This window comes from Choloepus didactylus, chromosome 2, assembly GCF_015220235.1.
Source record: "Choloepus didactylus isolate mChoDid1 chromosome 2, mChoDid1.pri, whole genome shotgun sequence".
In the NCBI taxonomy this organism is placed as follows: Eukaryota; Metazoa; Chordata; class Mammalia; order Pilosa; family Megalonychidae; genus Choloepus; species Choloepus didactylus.
In genome coordinates, this window is record NC_051308.1 from 212,278,220 (window position 1) to 212,287,174 (window position 8,955).

General features: G+C 49.1%; 1 long non-coding RNA gene across 1 annotated transcript; it reads right to left on the reverse strand.

Annotated features, from left to right (window-relative positions):
• Positions 1-816: 816 nt before the first annotated feature.
• Positions 817-8,570, reverse strand: LOC119519871. The gene is made up of 4 exons (XR_005214106.1): positions 8,225-8,570; positions 6,492-6,609; positions 5,128-5,528; positions 817-2,162 (listed from the first exon to the last, which is right to left on the reverse strand). It is a non-coding gene; the product is annotated as an uncharacterized LOC119519871 (long non-coding RNA).
• Positions 8,571-8,955: the final 385 nt, after the last annotated feature.

An 8,955-nucleotide genomic window follows, 5' to 3' on the forward strand; every position in this document is an offset into this window, starting at 1 on the left:
GGGCTCTGGGCTGTGGGCACGGCCCCGGGCAGGAGTTTATCCAGCCCTCCGGGGAGCCAGCTGCTAGCTGCGGGGTTTCTTTCTGCTTCTGGCTCTCCCCTCCATTCCCCCGGCCCCGAGGGTATCTGCAGCAGACTATCTTCCAGGCCAGACACCGAGAGGCCGGCCCAGCCCCTTCTTGCTGTGTTTTACTGCGTGGTTCCCACTATCGCAACTGCAGCTGCTCCTGGGTTTCTCCCTTTTTTTTTTTTTTTTTAAAGAGCCAGTGGGTTTCCAAATGCCAAACCCTGGCTTCCCCAGACCGCTGCATGGCTGCGGGTCTTCCAGCCAGCTTACTCACTTGTTTCAGAATGCAGATTCCCGGTTTCACCAAGTACACGGCCCCTGTGGAACTAGTAGAACTCGTCCAGCTGGCGCATTGCTGTAACCAGTATTCTAGGTCACTTTCTGGTTTTTATCTAGTGTTTTTCATGGAGGTGTTTTTTTTGCCCTGTCTCACCTAGCCACCATCTTAGTTTCTTCCTCTCCAGGATGCATTTTATACCACAGCACATCTCATTTCAGATTAGCCACTAGCCCAGGTTACCGGGTTGGACAACACAGGTCTAGAACATTTTTATCCCCAGAAAATTCCCATGTTCTGCACATTCCTTTCCAGTCAATCTTCCTGCCCCCAGAGACACTCACTCTTCTGATTTTTCTCACCATGGATTAACTTTGCCTGTTTTTGAACTGTATAAAAAGAGACTCAAATAGTATGTACTCTTGTGTTTGGTTTCTTTCGCTCAACATAATATTTTTGAGATCCACATTGTGTGTATTAGTAATCATTACCTTTTATTGCTGAGTGGGGTTCCACTGTATGCATATGCCATGCTTTATGTATCCACTCTCAGTAAATGTTTGTTTTGAATGAATGGTGGTACAACATGGTGAAAAACATAAGGAAGCCTCCAAGCAGGCAAAATATTCCAAGGATGCAGGGGGATGGTCTGGGGTCGTGTCCTAGAAAAGGTGGCATTTGAGTTGGCTTAGGAGGATATGAAAGGAATTGCCAGGTGAAAATGGGCGCATGGAAGGCACTCCGAGTGGAAGAAAGGTCTGGAGATGGGTGGTAGGGCTGAGTTTGGAGAATGAAGTCTACCTGGGGCCAGACTGGAGGGATTTGAAAGAATATGATCAGTTGCCATTTGGGAGCAGGAGCACAGCCACAGAGAGCAGGTCAGAAACATCTTCCTGGAAGAAGGGACACTTGGCACTGCCCTTGAAGGATGAATGGGATTTTGCATGACCTTCCTCTTTTTTCTACACATTCCCTGGGGCTCCTGGCCACTCCCCCAACACCTTTGCGTGTTCTGCCTTCTTATCTTGGGCACTGTAGTTCCCTGCACTTGGACTGTCCCCATCCTTCCCCTTTCAACATCTCCCAGCAGGCAAATTCCCTGTCATTTCCCCTTCTCACCCCTACTATTTCATTTCCTCCCAGCCAATCCTCACGTTAATGGCTCTCCATCACATTACACTAACCAGCAGCTACGTTTACAGGGGCCATGCATCAGCCCAAGCCTGTCTCCGGGGGAGAGGTGTGCCTGGGCAGGGGGTCATCCCTCATTCCTGCCCAGCTGCTGGAGGCTTCTGCAGGAGCCTTAACCCAGAGCTGTCAGAAACATCCCAGCTGGGGGCTGCTAGTACTCTCTGGCCTGGGGAAATGGCCCCAGATGTTCCCTTACTCAAGCTATGAGGTCTGTTACATCACAGACTATCCAACTTGGGTAGAGAGGAGCTATGGGTCACATCATTAGATCCAGTTAAAATTCATATTCAATCACTCATGCTGGTGTATCTGGAGCTGAACTGGAAGCCTTTGTATACGTGGTCTCATTTACTTCTCATGACGACTCGGTGGGGTACGGAAGAGTGATCCCCACTTCACGGATGACAAAACTGAGCTCTGATTTGCTTAGAGTTACTTCCACCGCAAGGTGACAGAAGCAGGGTCTGGAATCCAGGTCTCCTTGCTCCACCTCCAGCGCTTGCTCCACAATGCCAGGCTGCTTCAGCAGGTGGCTTCCTGGCTCGGAGCCTTGTTTCTTTCAGGCCTGACTTCCTTTTAACGACCTCCCCTCCCTTTGCCTCCCCAGAGGACGGCTTATTTCTTTAAGCTGCAAGAAGAGGCAAAAGAAAAAGGGAGACAGTGAAATAAATTTATTGCCATGTTAGAAACATTGGATTGAAGAATTGATCCCTACGGCTAAGTAATTTCCCTCTTTCGTGCAAAATATAAATAAATCTGTGTGGCTTATGCTGAGTGATGAGCCTGAGCCGCCGGCTGGATTTCATGACATGAAATGCCCTTCAGAGTCTCTGGCTTCCTCTCCTTGACCCCATCAACGAGCTGTTCTAAATAGCCCTCGTGTTCTCCCCGAAGGGGGCAGGTTGGCAGCTCCCGCATCTTGCCTGCCACGGTTAGGCAGACTTGGGGACATCTCACAGAGTCTTTCCATAGCTCAGCTCGACCCTAGCAGGTGTGGCCCAGAACTGCTGATTTTCAGAGCCATAAATAGATCAGCTTAATTATTATTATTCTTTTCTCTAGGCCAAAGAGGGGGTGGGTGGGTGGGTGTCTCAAGTGTATGATTATGTAACACAGAGCACTCCTCTTCCTTAAAGGTTTCATCTAATTTCTGGGAAGAGATGGCCAGTGTGGCATGTCCTAAATTAATCACGGGGGAAAGCTTTAGTCATCCTGCTCTCATTGTGGTTTAATTTTAGCGTGTTTCCCTGGGGTGGCCCTACTTCCCTGCCTCTATCTAGTTTTAGGTAGGAACCTGGAAAGACAGAGAGGGGGTGTCGGAGAGAACACTGGCCTCTGTATCCTGTGACACTGCTGGCAAGTGGGGTCCTCTGGGCTTGGAAATCAGGAAAGGATTTTGTAAGGTGCAGGAACAGATGGCCCAGGCTTGCTAGGTGGTTTTTCCCTTTTTGGAAGGGCCCAGGGATGCAGACAGACAGACTAAAGGGACCTGGGGAAAGGATGAAGTCTGCTTTGTGGTGGGGCAGTCCCCAAAAATCTTGATGTGGAATTGTGACTAAGGAGCAGGTGTTTCCAGGGCATATGTGGGGTGGAGACCCTCTTAGCCCTGTGCACGTGCTTTGAGACAAAGTCCCTGCAACTTTTAACTCCAGCTCCCAAAGATTGACCACATGGGGAGAAGGGGGATAATTCAGCTCAGCACATGGTTGTACCTATGGCTTTGACCTTCTGTCTCCACTGGGAGTGAACACAGGGCTGCCAGTGGGAGTTTTCGGAGATCCTGGTCTCACAGGATCTTGGAGTCACAGATTCTAAGGGACTTGCCTGTGTAGTGGCCCCTGCCCTTCTGTTTCTCTGAGTCTCACCAATACCTTATATTCCACCTCCCGTCACTCCTAGTCTTGAGCTTGTTGCTGCTTAAAACTGAGGGAGCCTTGACAAGAATTGAAGTTGGTACCAGGCACTGGGTTACTTGGAACCACCCACAGTGGGCATATGCCATACGTTGTTGCTCTTCTAGCATCGGAACTGCCTTCCCATGTTTGAGAATTATTCCAGCATATGAGTCTTAAAACAGTCAGTAGAGAATCTGAAAGATTACTTTGCCAGCTGTCCTTGTGGTCAGGGCATGGGCTTGCGACCTCGGTTCTGCCACTCAGATACACACCCACCCTGGACCTTGATAGGGAGTGAAGAAGCAGGGACCTGCAGAATCCATCCCAGCGAGGGTGGCAACACCTGTGACAGGTGCATCTGCTCTATGGCAGCCTCTGTGGCCGAGGTCCTAGCAGCAGCATCTGGTGTCGGGCATGGGTGCCAGGCATGTGTCTGTGCTGGAGGCATTGGTGGCTGAGACTGGTCCTGCGGCCTGGTTTTGGACATAGTTCTTGGTGAAACAGTCTCCATGTCTGGTTGTCTGGACCTCCTGGAGACTCTGTGAGCTCATCAGTATCCTTCAATAAAGTCTTATCATTTTATTTTATTTTATTTTATTTTTGCTTGAATTGGTCAGAGTTAGTTGCTTACCAGTAAGAACAATGACTGATAACCTACCCAGCAAAGAAAAGGGGCCCAGTAGTGCTGGTGCAGGGTGGAGGGCAGTAGGGCTCTCCTCCACATGCAGAGATAAAATGTTAACAGCCTCTGGTTTGCTGCAGTGAAACAGCCAAAAAATCTTCTCTAGGGACTCAGACATGTGCCCAGAATGTCCTGGAAACTTGGCTGTGCACCCTATAGGAACAATGGAGGAGGGGGTTACTTCTTTTCACTTTAAGGGAGGTACAGCAGAAAAGAGATGAGCTTGGGTCCTAGTTTTCTGCAGGGCGAGACCAATAAAGAAAAGTAGAAATCATGTAATTCTGCGGCTGGAAGCCTTTTCTGCCAACCACTGGTTCTCTGAGAACCCTGGAGGCCAGGTCCATAAATGAATGTAGATTGTCAAATGGAAGCTTTGGCCAAGTTCTCCACTGGGCCATGTTCCCATGTTCAAGGCTCAAGGGATTCCCACACTCTACTCCTTTGAAGCTCATCCAATGCAGTGTCCCTACTGGTCACAGATGAGCTGTCCCTCCATTGCATGCATGAGTGTGCGTGTGCATGTGCATGCGTGTGGTGGATGGGACTTAGCCCAATGTGAGTCCTGGCCAATATGCAAGGACAGATTAGGCCTTCCTAATTATTTCGGGATAAAATCCATGATGTGACTATGAGACCCTGCAGGGCCAGCCACCACTTACTTCTCCAGCCTTGAGTCTGGCTACAACTTGCTCTCTCTCTTTAAGCAGTGCTGACCTTTCTTGTGGGTCCCCAGAAGCAGTTAGCAATTGTCTCTCAGATTCTTTGCATATATTTTCCTGCTTCCTGGAACACTCTTCCTCTCCTTTCACCTGCTAACTCCAGGCCTTTTCCATTCTTACGTCCAACCTCTGCATAAAACCCAGTTTACCTTTCTCAACACAATTCTCTGATTGTGGTTTAACCAGCACAGAGCAAAAAGTGCCTATCACCTCCTTTTGTGTGGATGTTATACCTCTATTAATGCAGCCTCTGAGCACCAAGTTATTTTTGGTAGCTGGTTGAAGGCATTGACTCACCCATCCTCATAGACTTCTAATGTCCATGGAGCTGTCCCTTCTTCCAAGGGCTGTGAATTTGGGTCTGCTCATGTGTGACTGGTCTTTGGAAACAGCTGGGTCTGGCTTCAAGGCTGGTCCCCATCCTGCTTGTTCTTCTTGCAGGCTCTTTCCGCTGGTGAAATGCACAGCCACTGTTCTATGCTTCTTGCAGCTTACTCTGGCCCTCCTTGTGAATATAATTGAAATTTCACAGTCATCGGTTTTTAAAATGATTTTCTGAGCTTTGAAAGGTGCTGGGAGTCACAAAATGCCTTCAGAACATTCTTCTCCATGCCTCTTGCAGAAGCTAATCTGCTTTCTTCCTGCCTTTCCACAGCGTTTGTTAAGCCCCTACTGTGTGTGGGCCCTGAGCTCAGTGCCTGGGGAGGAGAGGGGCGAGAAGCAAAAGAGCATCAGGCAAGTCTCAATGCTTGCTGCAGTCTAGTATGTGTGTGTGTGTGTGTGTGTGTGTGGGGGGGGGTTGGGGGCTCAGACAAGCTTGTTTGCTTATAGCTAGAAGCAAAGGCAGCTGTGATACATGCCAGAGAGCGCGCTGAAGTTCAATGGGAGCACACAGGCAGGAGCAGGGGAGGAGGGATATGGGAGGTAGCTCACTAGCTTGACTTTCCCCCGTCTGGAAACCATCACTCTAAATCTCTAGGCTGTAGGTGTGGGGATGTTTTCAAGGGACTGGAAGGGTTTCAGAGTCATTCTGCCTGGAGACTGGGGAATGGCTGTAATGATCTTTTGTAATTTTAGTCCAGCTACTGCATTCTTATTTAAACCCTGTCCCCGCTTGCTTTTCCTTGGGAGAGTGAATTCCCACCTCTGTGCTCTAGTGGTGCCAGTTTCTCTGCCACCTGCACAGATCCCTTCCAAGTCCTGCCATGCCTGGAAAGCCTTTCTTGGTGATTCCAGCCATAGGGAGAACCCCCTTCCTGATGCTCTGGATGCCAGGTGGGCTGGCTGACACTTTGTCCCCACGTGGGACAACCCCAGAATCCTTTTGTTCCAGGCTCTCATCTCTGTGAACACGCTGTCCGGACAGGCAGAGAGCTTTTCCAGCACCACTGGCACTGACTGAGAGGTATTAGAGCATGGTGATTAAAAGCAACTGTGGAAACACTGTAACTATAGTGGAGGAAGCTGGCAGACACCACTTTAACCAAGTGATCAAGGTCAGCATCACAAGTAATCAGCCATGTGGATATCATGGGTCCCCTGACAGGATGTGATGGGAGGCCTGTGTCACCTCGGTGATACCCTTCCCCAAATCCAGAACCTCAGCTTACTCATGAGAGAACATCAGACAACCCCCAAGGGTAGAACATTCTGCAGAATACCTGACTGCTGCTCTTCAAAAGTGGTCACGAAAGACAAGGAGGCTGTACAGTTGCCACTGATTGGAGGAGACTAAGGAGATGTGGCAACCACATGCAATGTGGGATGCCGGATTGGATCCTGGAACACAAAAAACACATTCATGGAAAAATTGGGGAATCTGAATAGTGTCTGTAGTTCAGTTAATAATATTGTGCCAATGTTGTTTTCTTAGTTTTTATAAATATACCATGGTTATGGGAGATGTTGAAATTAGAGGGACCTGGGTGAAGGGTATAAGGGAACTCTGTGCCATCTCTGCAACTGGATCTAAAATCATTTCAAAATAAAAAGGTAAACAACAACAACAAATATGCTGGAAACAGAGCACATGCATCAATTCCATCACCTCCACTTCCTGGATATTTGATTTTGGACTAGCCTCAGTTCCCTCATTTGGAAAACAAGGCTAATAACAGTGCCAAACTCATGGGGTTTCTGTAAGGACTGAAGGAGTTAATCATGAGATACACACCTAGAAAGTGCCAGACAAGCAAGAAACAATCAATAAGGTTTAGCTATTATTATTGTTATTGATGAAGGAGGAAGTCCAGCTTCTGAAAGCTGGGAGGAATGGAGAATATGTTGGGTGACAGAATTCAATAAGGTTTGAATAATTCAATGTGATTCAATTAAATAAACATTTACAGATTTCTTCTGTGTGCCAGGCCATGTACTGGAGATTGGAGAGAGAAATCAGATCTGGTCCTTGCCCTGGCAGAGCTGAGAGGGGTGGAGAGGAGAGAAGGGGGAAGGGGACAGACCTGGATGCACGGTTACAGGGTAGGGGACAGGCAGGTTTATGTTGCTCTGGGGTCGGAGGCAGGAGTTCTTTCAGAGCCTGGGGCTGGGTGGGGAATCTGGCTTCATGGATGGGATTGCACCTGAATTGGGTTTTGATATATGAATAGTAATTTTCTTGACATATAGGATAGGATATAATCCTAGTAAGTACCATGATGTATCAGGCATTATGCTTGATGTTGGACCTGTGTTACTTCAAATCCTCTTCAGGACCCTGCAAGATGGATATTTTATTACAAATAGGCAAGGGAGGCTCAGAGAGGGAATGGGGTTTTTTCGAGTTTACAAGGTTACAAGACAACTAATGGACACAATGAGGATTCAAACCCAGTCTGACTCCCAAGCTGCCTGCCATGATGTAGAAACAAAGTTACCGTAGGATGATGGAGCAGCAGGGGCTGGCATTGCAGGGGCAACAAGTATTGTAGAGATTTCATTTGCAAAGTGTGGAGCAGGGGAGATGGGTTGGAGAGAGAGGTTGGGGCAAAGCATGGCAGACCCTGCTGCCCTTCCAAGGAAATTAGACTATCCTGCAGGTCAGTGGAGCCGTGGGAGGGTTTACACAGGGTTCAGGTGGTCAGATCTGTGTCTCAGGCAGCCCCCACTGGCTTGAGGGTGGGGTGTAGTAGGAGGCAGAGGGAAGCAGAGAGCCTCGGGAAGAAGGCACGAGAACCAATAGAGAGGGACAACCCATTAGGGGGCAGCATTGTGAAAGCCTGACACCAGTAAAAGGAAGGAGAGTGAGAAAAAGGTGGCCTTAGGGTAGCACCCATGAATAAAATGCAGGGGTCTCAGCTTCCCGTGAACCAACTGAGTGCAGGGGCCGCCATAAGGCAAATAGACTTTGGGCTCCGTGCAAGGGGCAGGGGGGTGCTGGACCCCATCCACTTACCACAGTGGACTCCACTCCAAAGAGGCTAGAGACAACTCCGGGGCAGTGTAAAATGGGGGTGGCATTCTAGATCATATCCAAAAGGGGGCAGTTGAAGGACCCGAGGGTGTTTGAGGCAGAGAGAAACAATTCAGCAGAAGACTGAGCGCAGGTTCCCTGTGAGCCCCAGAGGACCAGCGGAGGGACGCTACAGCGAGTCAGATTTTTGGATTTCCCCAAACTCTCTCAATCGTTCACCTCTGTTCCTTTCTGCTTCATGCTTCTTTCTCTGAAGCCAGAATTTCTTTCCTTCCCCGGTCCACAGCTCCCAGTTTCTAAGTTCCATGTACCCAGTGAGATAATCTTCCCCCTTCTACCCCAACCGTCTGCAGTTTTCCACAGTCCTCAGGGAAGGGACCCTGCCCAGATCACATGACCACTCCTTATCCAATCATAAACGGCCATGGGGCGGAGGAACATGACCAGTGACAGCTGGGGGCCCAGAGCTGACATCACGGGAGGAGAAGAGGGCGAGTTCAACCAGAAAAGGGGGCTGGGCAGACAAGCCAGTGGGTGTGGCACAGCCAACTTATTTGATCCCTGTTGCCTGGGCTCTTCCACAGTTAATAAAGTCTTGTTCACTGCCATGAAGTGATTCTGGAGGAGAGGGCTGTGGAATAGAGAGTGATTGTTTACCCCTTCCCAGAGATGTTGGGACTTACTCTCTCCAGACCAGCTTCAGGTCCCATTTT